Source organism: Camellia sinensis, chromosome 6 (assembly GCF_055761805.1).
Source record: "Camellia sinensis isolate YWXY chromosome 6, ASM5576180v1, whole genome shotgun sequence".
Classification (NCBI taxonomy): domain Eukaryota; kingdom Viridiplantae; phylum Streptophyta; class Magnoliopsida; order Ericales; family Theaceae; genus Camellia; species Camellia sinensis.
Window position 1 is genome coordinate 62,548,577 of NC_138966.1, and position 13,609 is coordinate 62,562,185.

The window sequence follows — 13,609 nt, forward strand, 5'->3', positions numbered from 1 at the left end:
CTAGTACTATGGTTGTCTGTGATGATATATTATTAAATAAATAATAACAAATACAGAATCAAATTTGGCATTGGATTATCAAATATGGGATTAATTAGGGATTATTATTTGTGGCCAAATTAATAGAAATATGGAATTATAATACTAGTTGGGCCAAATTAAAGTTAAAGATAGCAAATAAATAAATATAAAAGTATGAGTAATTAAATAATAATAATAATAATAATAATAATAATAATAATAATAATAATAATAATAATAATAATAATAATAATAATAATAATGGGTGTGGTAGTAAAATAAATAATTAATTTTCTGTTGGTACAAGATAGAGTGTAATATAAATAGGAATTAATTTATTTATATAGTTATATTAGAAAACTGGGCCAAAGTGTAATTATTTTAAATATTTAGTCAAGATAAATATAAATCCATATAAATTATGATCAAATCTATGGGAGGATTCGCGCTGGCCACGTGTTGGATCGAAATCCCGTCTTAGCTACCGAAAATGGATCGAGGAAACCGATAAAATTTTTAGGATTTTTTGGATTGTGGTGGTTGTTGAGAAAAAAAAACTTTCTGATCCATTGTAATTCTTGGGAAAAAAGACAGAGATGTTGAGATTGCTAAAAAAATTTAGAGAGGGAGTGGCTTTTTTCGTGAAAGGGAGGTTCATTTTTTCCATATTCTTGGCGTTTACCCTGAAAGGTTGGTTCATTTTTTCCATATAAAGTTGGGGTATCAATGTGGAAAATTTTGACATTTCCATTTCAATTTCATTTCCTTCACTAGTAACTCTCCATAGAAAAGAAAGCAATTCATAGAGCCTAATCCTTACAGTTTTAACAACTCGAAAATTTAAGTTATCCCATAAATTTTATACTAGTATTATGGTTGTATGTGATGATATATTATTAAATATATAATAATAAATACATAATCTAATTTGGCATTCGATTATGAAATATGGAATTAATTAGGGATTATTATTTGGTGCCAAATTAATAGAAATATGAAATTATAATATTAGTTGGGCTAAAATGAAAGTTAAAGATAGTAAATAAATAAATATAAAAGTATGAGTAAATAAATAGAAATAATAATAATAATAATAATAATAATAATAATAATAATAATAATAATAATAATAATAATAATGGATGCGGTAGTAAAATAAATAATTAATTTTTTGTTGGTATACAATAGAGTGTAATTTAATTAGGGATTGATTTATTTATATAGTTATATTAGAAAACTAGGCCAAACTGTCATTATCTTAAATATTTATTAAAGACAAGTATAAATCCATATAAATTATGATCAAATCTGTGAGAGGATTCGCGCTGGCCACGTGTTGGATCGAAATCCCGCCTTAGCTACTGAAAATGGATCGAAGAAACTGAGAAAATTTTGAGCATTTTTTGGATTGTGGTGGTTGTTGAGAAAAAAGAACTTTCTGTTCCATTATAATTCTTGAGAAAAAAGACAGAGATGTGGAGATTGTTACATAGCTTTAGAGAGGGATTGGCTTTTATCGTGAAAGATAGGTTCAATTTTTCAATATTCTTGGCGTTTACCCGGAAAGGTAGGTTCATTTTTTCCATATAAAGTTGGGGTATCAATGTGGAAAGTTTTGACATTTCCATTTCAACTTCATTTCCTTCACTAGTAACTCTTCATAGAAAAGCAAGCAATTCATAGAGCCAAATTTTTACAGGTGTAACAACCTGAAAATTTAAGTTGTCCCTTAAATTTTGTACTTGTATTATGGTTGTATTGTATGATATATTATGAAATAAATAAAATAAATACAGAATCACATTTGGCATTGGATTATCAAATATGGGATTAATTTGGGATTATTATTCGAGGCCAAATTAATAGAAATATGGAATTATAATACTCGTTGGGCCAAACTAAAGTTAAAGACAGTAAATAAATAAATATAAAAGTATGAGTAAATAAATAATAATATTGATAACAACAACAACAACAACAACAATAACAACAACAACAATAATAATAATAATAATAATAATAATAATCGGTGTGGTAGTAAAATAAATAATTAATTTTCTGTTAATATACGATAGAGTGTGTAGACACCCCATTTTTGACCGACCTTGAGACTCAGACGTCACCAGTTGAGCACTTGGTGATATTGCATAGTGTGCTCGTTCAGAAGTTTCAGAGTTGCGGCCGTGAGCCCTGCCTCCGGACTTCCGAACCCTCTTTTGTACTTTGTCTCGGTTTGCGAACCAGGCTCGATTTTCTTTGTTTCTTTTCCTGAGGGGAAGGAGAGGTCTAGTAGACCATCTCTCAGTGGCCGTGGGCTACATTTTGTGGCCGCAGGCCATTTTGCCCATTTCGGAGTCCCGTTTCCGGTTTTTCGGAACCGTTGGCTGTGTGCCTCGGTTCGGGACCGCTTAACCATCTCCTATTGCTCCGGTTTTTGGCATACTTCCTATTTTCTCCCTTTTAAGGGACACTGGGGTCTGAGAAACCCACTTCGTGGCCGAACGCCACTTTCGGTGCTTAACAGCCCATTTTCGGGACCCCGAACTGCGCGTTTTGGCCCCTGAACTTTCGTTTTGCAACGGTTTTCGTTCATTTTTGGCAGGTACCTCTGTTTTATCACCGGGGAGGTCACTGAAGGGTGGGAGGCCAGCAATTGTTGCAGCAACCAGTTATACATCCTCCGACGCCCTCCGGCGCCCGTTTTTCGCACTTCCGGGCTAATGTTGAACACCTTGGGCCCATTTTCTCGAACTTTGAACCACATATTTGTGATGTACACACATGAGAGGACCCTAAAAGTTGGTGGCCGGCCAGTAATTCCACCTGACCCTTTTGACCCCCTCCTTCCGGGCTAATGTCGAACACCTTGGGCCCATTTTCTTGAACTTTCAACCACATATTTGTGATGTACACACATGAGAGGACCCTAAAAGTTGGTGGCCGGCCAGTAATTCTACCTGACCCTTTTGAACCCCTCTTTCCAAGCTAATGTTGAACCCCTTGGACCCACTTTCTTGGACTTTTAACCACAGGGTTGTGTTGCATACACATAGGAGGACACCATCAATTGGTGGCCGGCCAGAAAATCTGATTGACCCTTTTGACCCCTAGCCGGCCGGCTAGGGGGTGTGGCCGGCCGGCCACCTACAGCAAAAGTACCAGGCCGGCTGAGCTCCTTGCACTGTGCACTTTACAGCTGTGGAGCTTTATCCCCCAGAAAAGATCTTTATCCGGGGGATATTTTGTGGAGGAAAGTTGCCCTCCTTTTCCCCCACCTTTACAACCCCTCTTTGGCCCTTATAACCAGCTGGTGGCTTCACTTGTAGGGGTTAGAAAATTTGGTCCTCAAGCATAGATACACAAAGCCATCTCTATACCTCTCATTTCCTTGAAAATTCCTAAGTCCCTAATCACCATTTCTTCTACACCACCAAGCTCTACCACCACCACCTCATTTCCAGCAACAAGGAAGGCTTCTCAAAGGCTAAAGGAGCTGCAAATTGATCCAAGAAGCAACAAAAGCTTTAGTCTTCAAGGGTGAGTGACATTTCTCCTCTTTGACCCTTTTTCTTGATCCATTTGTAAGCCCCACATGCTTTTTGCTTTGAGCTCCGGCCATAACTGAAAGTGGCCTTATTTTGAGCTCATTTTCATGTCTCATTAAGGGCTCAACCCTGTTTGAGCCCTTCATATGCCACTTGCTTCAATACCCTTCGTAAATACCGTTTTCTTGCATGCTATTTTTGGCCCATGAGTAATCTGTTTTTGAGCATGATGTAATCTGTGAATGTGCTTATTTTGGGCCCTTCTTAAACATTGTTGAAGGGCCCCTCACCATTTTATGCCTCCATGTTATACTTACTTTTATACTCCCCTTTTGGTCCCATTCTTGCATGCAATGGAAGCCTACCATGCTTTTGTTTTTGGCCATTTTACAGTTCTGAAAAAGTGCTTATTTTGGTCCATTATTCATGTTTTGTTTAGGGTCTTTCATGGTTTGGGACCTCCATAAGCCACTTCATGTTATATCTCACTTTCGGTCCGTTTCCTTGCATGTTTTGTTAGCCTACCATGCTTTTGTTTTTGGCCATTTTACAGTTCTAGAAATAGTCTTTTTTTGGCCCATTCTACGTGTTTCATTAAGGGTCTTTGGCTATTTGGTGAATATTCTGCATACCTCATGTTATAGCCACTTTTGAGCCTTATTTTGCATTGCATTTCTAGCATATTTGTATTCTGTTTTGGCCATTTTACAGTTCTGGAAATATGCTTATTTTTGGCCCCTCTTCAATGTTGTTGAAGGGCCCGAACTTGTTCGAGGACAGTAGCTATGAGTTGTTTCTTAATCTCTTGTTTATTCCCCATTTTTGCATGCTTATTTTGCCTTGTTTTTGTCCACTGTTTGGCCATGCTATAAACTGGAAAAGTGCCTTTTTTGGTACTGCCTAGCTTCTGTCTTTGCATTACATGTCCATATTGTGCATGTTTGGCATAGCTATAGGCCATTTCGGGTGCCTAAATTCGCATTTCGGGACAATTCCATGCATTTGGTGTCATTTCGCCTCATTTCGGGACTGTTTTACCCCATATTTCATTGCTGAAAATCCATTACCATGTTTGCATATCATTTCCCATGCCATAGTTCGCGTTTTTGCATTGCCTCGGTTTGCGTGCCCGTGTGCACGCATTTCGAGGCGCCTCATTTTCATCCATCGGCATCCTATGTGAGTGTGGCTGAGGCTCACTCATGTTGATATAAGCCCATATCATATTTCCATGTCATTTGCATTGCGTATGCCATTGCCTCGGTTTGCGTGCCCGTGTGCACGCATTTCGAGGCACTTCATTTTCATCAACCAGCTTCTTATGTGAGTGTGGCTGAGGCTCACTCATATTGGTATAAGCCCATATCATATTTTCATGTCATTACATCGCATTCTGCCATTGCCTCGGTTTGCGTGCCCATGTGCACGCATTTCGAGGCATCTCATTTTCATAGCATTGTGTATGTTAGGATTGTATCTTAGTCGCATTTCATGCATATCATGCATACTGCATCGTGTTCGGGATAGGAGTTAGCCCGGGCACGGGAAACGAGGTACATTTCGTACTCCGAGTGACGGAATGTGTCTCAATTCTCCAGTCACCGACACTCCGGATTATCCATGATGGAGTTAGGTTTTAGCTATAGTTTCATGTGCATTCATTCTATATTGAGTTGTGCATTTCGACTCCTCGGCCATCATGCCTCGGTATGCGTGATTGGTGGCACGAGGATCGAGACATGCATATATCTGTGCAAATACATTGCTATGCCCCTTTCCTGCTCTCTGTTGCAGCAAAATGAAGAATCAGCAACTTTTCGGAGTCTGGCACGCTTTCCAAGAATAACTGCTAAACAGAGGCTAATTGGGGCATCCCAGTGGATTTCCGCGCAAGGCAGCCCGGACATGCATCATCCATCAGAAGCAAGGCAGTCCCTGGCTTGCATGCCAGTTTTACTTGCTTTCTTAGTTAATTCATTAATTAATTAGGAATTTGTATATTATTTGGACTGTAATATTCGGACTGTAATATTCTTTTATTTGGGACTGTATATTTATTCGGACCCTCCGAGCGAGGGCATAACTGTAATAACGTGTGCGTGTGTGTGTTGTATGTCTTCCAACCCCACGTCTTTCTCCCTTTTATTTATCTGCTTTTGATGGTTAGATTAGGGCATGTTTAAATTAGCATACAATATGACAGCATGTTTGCATCATTCATCTGTTTTGCATGCACCGGGCTTGGTGCATCATACTAACTGCATTGTACTTTCAATTTCAAAAGTTGAATACATGATAGTTGTAACATTTCATATGCCATCTTAGAATAGCCGAGCCTGCTATAATTGCATTTTGCATGTGTTGCATTAGGCATTTCTGTATAATCAGGATCATGCATGATTTCTAATGAAGTTTCTATTTTGGCTTGGAGTACCCGGTAAGCTTTATGCCTTAGCATCCTTGCATGTGTGTGAGTGACTGCCATGAATAGCATGCTTACCATGAGGCTATGTGCTTATATGATATAACTGCCTGAGTGCCTGTGGGTGGAGGTTGGGTTATCTGAATTAGAATAATTCATCAAATGTTTTGTTCCAATTCGGACGGCCCAGTCTATACTTATATGCTGTGTGCATCACATAGTAACCTAGGCTAATAACCGGAATACGAACACACAAAGTTTTCGAAAATTGATATCATGGTTAGTAGAGGCCGGTCTATGACCGGGCGAGCGGGGGTGCTCACGAAGTGACCTTCCCCAATCGTACCCAAGTTCCCGAGCCGAGGCAACTTTGGTGATGACGGACACGTGGCCTTTGGCACCGAGTCAGGGTTTCCTAAATTTCCCCAAAATAAAATATTTAGGTGGCGACTCTGTATCTGGCAAAGTAGTCCATGTTTGGCACTTCTTTCAAAAATCAGTTTTCTCAAAACGATTTGCCGGATTTGGACTCTTTGGTTCAGACTTAGAACCGTGACAAATTTGAGAGTCCTGAGCTGTAGTGACCCCAAAATGAACAGAACGGGACTCACCCTCCCGGGGCGTTCGGGGACGTCTACAGTTTCTGGCGACTCTGTTGGGGATTTAGAGAACTTGACTCGAACTCATGATATCTGTTTCTTTACTACACTTGTGTGTTTCTTTGCATTGCATTTGCATTGGTGCGCCGAGGACACCGTGTTTGCCATCTGCTATTCCTGAACGGTTTGCCGGAGGCTTGTCTTGTCAAGGCATGACCATAAGGCTGACTGGTTGTGGGCTCTGCCTGTATGGGAACACAAACCCCGGTTTTACCGGGGCACCCTCTTTGACCTTTCGACCTAGTGCATATTCGGATCCATAGTGACCATTCCAAATTAGGACAGGTTGCTTACCCGTTTATAGATTGTTTGAAACCGCTGCGTGCGTAGTGAAACCCTAGCTCCTGACAAAATAGGACAGGGAAACCCTACCCCAATATAGGGGTGTTTTGACTCTCACTTATCTGTTATGTACTTTAGAGTGCGTCTCTACAGGAATGCATGTATCAGTATATGAGTTTGAGCATCAAGCCTGCGGGCTTCAGTTCAGTATTGTCAGTATCAGGCCTGCGGGCATCAGTTCAGTATATGAGTTTGGGTATCAAGCCTGCGGGCATCAGTTCAGTATTGTCAGCATCAGGCCTGCGGGCATCAGTTCAGTATTATGGGTATCAGGCCTGCGGGCATCAGCTAGAATTCGGGAATTAGTTATCTGCGGATATCAGATTCTGTTTTAGGAGACAGTGATACAGGGATAATAATCAGTGTTTGAGGACAGTGTGTATTCAGCTTATTAACTGTGTGTTGATTATGCCCGGCTGCGTGTCATGCATTTTATTTTAAGCTGTTATGCTGTCCGTTTATCTGTTTATTTATTTCCTTTTCGCTTTATTTATCTTTTGCTAGGTCAGTTCTAGCACAATTGCTTCCAACCCAACAGGCATTCCCCAAGCACTTTGGACACGAGGTCGTCGACTCCATCGATCTGAGGATCTAATCGACGGACAGCCAGTGTTCCATTCTCTACCCCCTGTTACCAGAAGGAAGCAGAAAAAGCGCAGTGTATCTGAACAGAGATCACCAGAACAGTGGTTTCCCCCATCAGTGGACAGTTGGATTGAGATCCCCATTGAGACAGATCTGCCAGTAGTTCAGACAAATCAAAACAGTATGACAGCACCAACAGGAGTTGAGGAAATGATGCGCCAAATGCAGGAAACCATGCGGGCCATGCAGCAGGATGCCGTTCACCGAGATGAACTCGCTAAGCAGCAAGCTGAGATTATGACCCAGCAGGCTGAACTGATTACCAGGCTGCAACAACAGAATACAGCGTCTGCTTCACAACAAATTCCTCCTCCGGCGAGGGCTCCATTACCTGAGCAGACACCTGCTGTTCAGAACGCTCCTCCGAACACCCAGAATACTGTGCCGACTATCCAAAATCTGCAAGAGGACACGAATCTTCCAACGGGGCCAGCTCTGCCCCCGCTTCCACCACAACTGTCCAAGGTCCATACACCCAATCACCCGGACTCTCCCTTCGAGGTCGAGGTTGATCATACAGCTCTGAAATTGAGCAAACTGGAGAAGCTCTTTAAGAAATCCCAAGGGATCAAGGCTATGCCGGATATCGGAGACGGATACACCGAGGAGGCCGTAACACTCCCCGATAGGTTCAAAATGCCGCAAATCGACCGCTTTGACGGGACCGGCGACCCCATGGTCCATATTTGACTGTTTGCAGACGTCTTGCGGGCAATGGGCCTAACACGACCACAGAAGCTCTCACTATTCGGCCGAACCCTGTCGGGTGTGGCCTCCCATTGGTACACAAGATTACAAGATGAAGTGAAGAAGAATTGGGATGAGATGGCTGAGGCCTTTGTCACGCAATATTCATACAACACTCAGATCGAGATCACAACTCGTGATCTCGAAACGACAAGGCAAGAGCCCAAGGAAACTTTCTCGGACTTTGTGATCTGATGGAGGGCAAAGGCGTCAATGATGACTTTAAGGCCCACTGACAAAGATCAAATCCGGATGATTGTGCGCAATCTCCACCCAAAGTTGATGCAGAGAATGATTGTAGTCCCCTTCCCTACTTTCGCAGATTTACATGATATGGGGGTGCAAATCGAAGACGCAATGAAACAAGGTCTGTTTGACCACGATAGGGAGCAACCGAGGAGGACTTTCAACCGTAACAACAATGCGAGCCCGAGCGGCGCTGCAAATACAAGAGCCTCGGAAGTCAGTGTGGTCACCACCACTCCCCCTCCCCCTCCAAGGCCCATGACCGCCACACCCTTCTCCGGCGCGTCCGGAAGCAACACACAAACCAACAGATTCCAACCGCGAAGCCAAAGAACCTTTACCCCACTATATATGCCCCTGACCAAGGTTCTGGGAATATTGATCAGAAAAAACCATTTGAAACCCCTGGAGCCCAAGCCACTACCGAATCCACTCCCTCCCTCTTATGACTCATCGAAATACTGCGCTTATCACCAACAACACGGTCACGACACCGACCGTTGTTACAGATTGCATCATGAGATCCAGGATCTTATTGATAAACAGGTGATCACGCCTCCTGATAAACCCAATGTCACAACCAACCCTCTCCCACCACATAACCAACCTCCCCCTCCTAAAAGAATCAATCTTATCCAAATTGGGGTCGCATCTTACGATCCCAGTATCTATATCACCCATCCCACCTACCCAAGCCAGAGGTGCTCCTCCCCGATTGCACTGACTTCTTGTGCATGGTGGACATCTCCACAACCCAGCCAGAGCCAATGGTGGTGACCGTCGAAGACGGGGCAGGGCAGATTTTGGAGAAGAATGAGATTGTTGAACCTGGGACTGGACAGAATTTTGCTGGGGGAGCCTATGATCCAAGCAAGTACATCCTATCAACGAGCCAGAATGGGCTGGGTATAGAACTGCCAGAGACAAGAGAACTGTGTGTAATCCAGGGGGATGGATTCAGGCAAGGGGCAGATAATTTGACAGTTATAGAGGAGGACTTTGCCGACTTGCAATTTTACCAGGAACCAGGGGATGCGTCAATCAATTGGTTCGACAATGAGGAATCGGCGGAGGCCATCGGATGGCTCGAGGATCAACCAGATGTAGTGGGGGAAGCCCAACCAGGACAGAGCCCCGCAGGGGCAGAGATATCAGTTGTGGCCGGAATGGCCGAAAGTCAAGTTGTATCGCCGGAAAGCGCCGGTGCTAAGAATTCCGCTCGAGATTTGGGCATTATGGATACGGGAATTGTTGAACAAACAGCTGTACTGATGCAGTTGGAACGAGAAAAGTTTGAGGAGGCTGAGAGAATTAGGAAAGCTAAAGGCCCTGAGGGGACTGAAAGTGCTGTGTGCACGAAGATAGAGAATGCTGCGAGCATGTGGACAGGGAATACTGCGAGTGCAACTAAATCGGAGCCAGACAGGTGTCTGTTGGATGCCAGCGGAATGTGGTGGGAAGACGATGACTTATGTCTTGCCCATACAGACGAAGACTGGGCAAGTGGCCAACCGGATGACACTTGGTACCTCGGTGAGGTGGATCACATGACGAGAAGTGGGCGGTACTTCAAACCCCCACACCTGGACCAACCCGAGGCATCCGAGAAGGATAGAGAAACAGAGAAACAGAAGGAGAAGCAGATTGAGGAGGAAGCTGTACTGAAACAGTTAAAGAAGATACAAGCAGACATCTCCATCTAGGGACTGCTAATGGCATCACGAGTACATAGAGAAGCTGTCCTATCTGCCATGGACAAGTCCAAACTCTCCATCGACACCACGCCTGAACAGCTGGTTGCGCTGGTTTTTCCGGGAGGAGGTTCCCCGGCATTAACCTTTTCGGACAAGGAACTACCGCCTGAGGGCACAAATCATAACAAACCTCTCTATATTTCTGTGGAATGTAGAGATAAGTGGATACCGGTGGTACTTGTTGATACCGGGTCTGCGATTAATGTCTATCCGACCAGAACGGCATATGCAATTGGGTTAAAACCCGCGGACTTCGTCCCAACTACCCAAGTGATCAGAGCATACGACAATACTAGCAGAGAAGTGATGGGGACTGTTAAAATTCAAACCAAGGTTGGTCCAGGACAACACAGCATCGAATTTCATATCTTGGACATTCCCGCAACCTTTAACCTACTTTTGGGGCGACCGTGGTTACACCAGGTCAAAGCAGTCTCTTCCACTCTACATCAGATGCTAAAATACCCTCACGGGAAAGGGGTAGCGATCGTTTTTGGGAATTCATCAATCCATCCGCCGCCGGAAGTGTCCACACCTGTCTTGGAGATCGAGCACGGCACGGAGGATGTGTTTTTGTCGGGGTTCACTTTGGCCGAGGCTCAAGTGGTGCAGAATGTCATGGCTGTGAATGAAGGTATATACGTCAGTGCTCAATCTATCTACCTCATGAACAAGCTAAAACATACCCCCGGGATGGGATTAGGGAGAAGTGGCTGGAAGGGCATCTCAGTGTTGGCCGAAGTGCCACACAACCCTCACGCCTTTGGACTGGGTTATCTGCCCACCAAAGAGGACTGGGTGAGGAAAGGGAAAGAAATGGCCGGAAGGGCCAGAGCAAAGAAGGCCGGGAAGCCATTTGAGTTAATGCATAGACCCATCTGGGGTACCCTAAACGGACGCTTCGTCCGGGAGGGGGAAGATTTTCCATTCTGCGGCTTCCCGGAGCCATGGCTAAACGCGGAGGGGAAGCGCGTGCCTGGTTTTGAAATCTTCTTCGACATACAATTATCTGGGGATGACGTTGCCGAAGCGCAGACAGACCCACCAACTGAGTTTCAACAATGTGAAGCAGTGGAGCCTGAGAGCACAGAGCTTGAAATGGGGGTAGCACTGGCGCGTCTACTATCAGATCCTCCGATCGACCAAGAGTGCTTGGGGGATAACTCTTCAGTTTTTATGATTGGAGATGAAATAGCTGCGGGCTCTCCAGCGCCGATTTTGGATGCATCTATCGCACCTTCTCTCATCTGGCAATATGAAGAAGGCTTTTTATCTAACAGTTCCGGGTCAGGTAGTGAGCCGGAATCTGATTCCACCGAGTCTTGTGCGTCGGAATCAGATTCCAGCTCGACTGAGTCTGAGTCCGGTATTCCTTGGGGTGATAACCCGGATGCCACAGTCTTGTCTAGGTCGTCATTTTCATTTTCTTTTGAGTCTGTTGTAACAGAGGAATCTGACGGCTTGGAAGTATTTAATGAGAATGATGTGGATGTGGTTTCTGAGTATTTTTCTGTGCCTTTGATTTATTGCTTAAATCAGGATTTTCAAAATTTTGATGAAAACAGCGAGGGAGAAATTCCCCCAGTTTTGCAACGGTTAATTGATCAAGAGCAGGAAAGATTTGTTAAACCTTTAATGGATGAAATCACTACTGTGAATGTTGGTACTGAGAAGGACCCGCGGCTGGTCCAGATCGGGTCCACGTTGTCTTCAGAGGAGCGCGAGCGCTTAGTCGCTTTATTAAAAGATTTCAAAGATGTTTTCGCGTGGTCCTACGAAGACATGCCTGGAATCGATCCTGAGATTGTACAGCACCGGATCCCTCTTGACCCCGAGGCCCGACCTGTCAAACAGAAGCTCAGAAGGATCCGCCCGGACTGGGCCCTCAAGATTAAGGAAGAGGTCACCAAGCAAATTGACGCAGGGTTCCTGCTGGTATCTGAATACCCAACTTGGTTGGCCAACATTGTTCCGGTGCCAAAGAAGGATGGCAGAATTCGGGTCTGTGTAGACTTCAGAGATTTGAACAGGGCCAGTCCGAAGGACGACTTTCCTTTGCCACACATTGATGAATTGGTAGATTTCACGGCGGGACACGCCTTGCTTTCGTTTATGGATGGTTTCTCAGGCTATAATCAGATAGTGATGGCACCCGAAGACCGGGAGAAGACTGCGTTCACTACCCCGTGGGGTACATATTGTTATAGAGTGATGCCATTCGGGTTGAAAAATGCTGGAGCTACGTATCAACGGACAGCAACTACAATATTGCATGATATGATCCATAAAGAGGTCGAGGTGTATGTGGACGACATGATTGTCAAGTCCAAAGAGAGAGAAGGCCACTACACCGCCTTACAAAAATTCTTTCAAAGGATCAGAGAGTTTCGGCTGCGGTTGAATCCCCAGAAATGCACGTTTGGTGTTACAGCAGGGAAGATGCTAGGGTTTCTGATTACACAAAGGGGCATCGAGGTCGACCCTTCCAAAATCAAGGCCATCTTAGAAATGCCACCACCAAGGACTGAAAAGGAGGTGCGAGGCTTTCTAGGTAAAGTGCAATTCATAAGACGGTTTATTTCTAAATTAACCTTGACTTGTGAACCACTTTTTGGTCTCCTGAAGAAAGGAAAGAAATTCCAATGGGACGGCCGATGTCAAGCAGCTTTTGAGCAGATCAAAGAGTATCTACAGAACCCACCCGTGTTGTCACCACCAGAGCCGGGGAGGTCGTTGATATTGTACCTCTCGGTAACTGAGACTACCATGGGCTGTATGCTCGCGCAGGAGTCGGAAGACAAAGTGGAAAGAGCCATCTACTATCTGAGCAAAAAGATGCTGGATTATGAGACCCGCTATACACCGCTGGAGAAGGCTTGTTTGGCCTTGGTATGGGCAACCAGGAAGCTGCGGCACTACCTGTTAGCCCACTCTGTAATGTTGGTTTCGCGTTTGGATCCCATGAAATATCTTTTCGAGAAACCAGCACTTACGGGTAGGCTAGCTCGTTGGATGCTGTTACTCTCCGAATTTGATTTGAAGTATGTAACGCGCAAGTCAGTGAAAGGAAGAGCGGTAGCAGAATTCCTTGCCGACCACCCGGTTGAGGGGGATGAAGCGGTTGAGTACCTATTCCCAGATGAAGCCATTCTGCACGTTGAAGATGAAACTTGGACGATGTACTTTGACGGAGCGTCAAACCAGTATGGGTATGGGATAGGGGTGTTG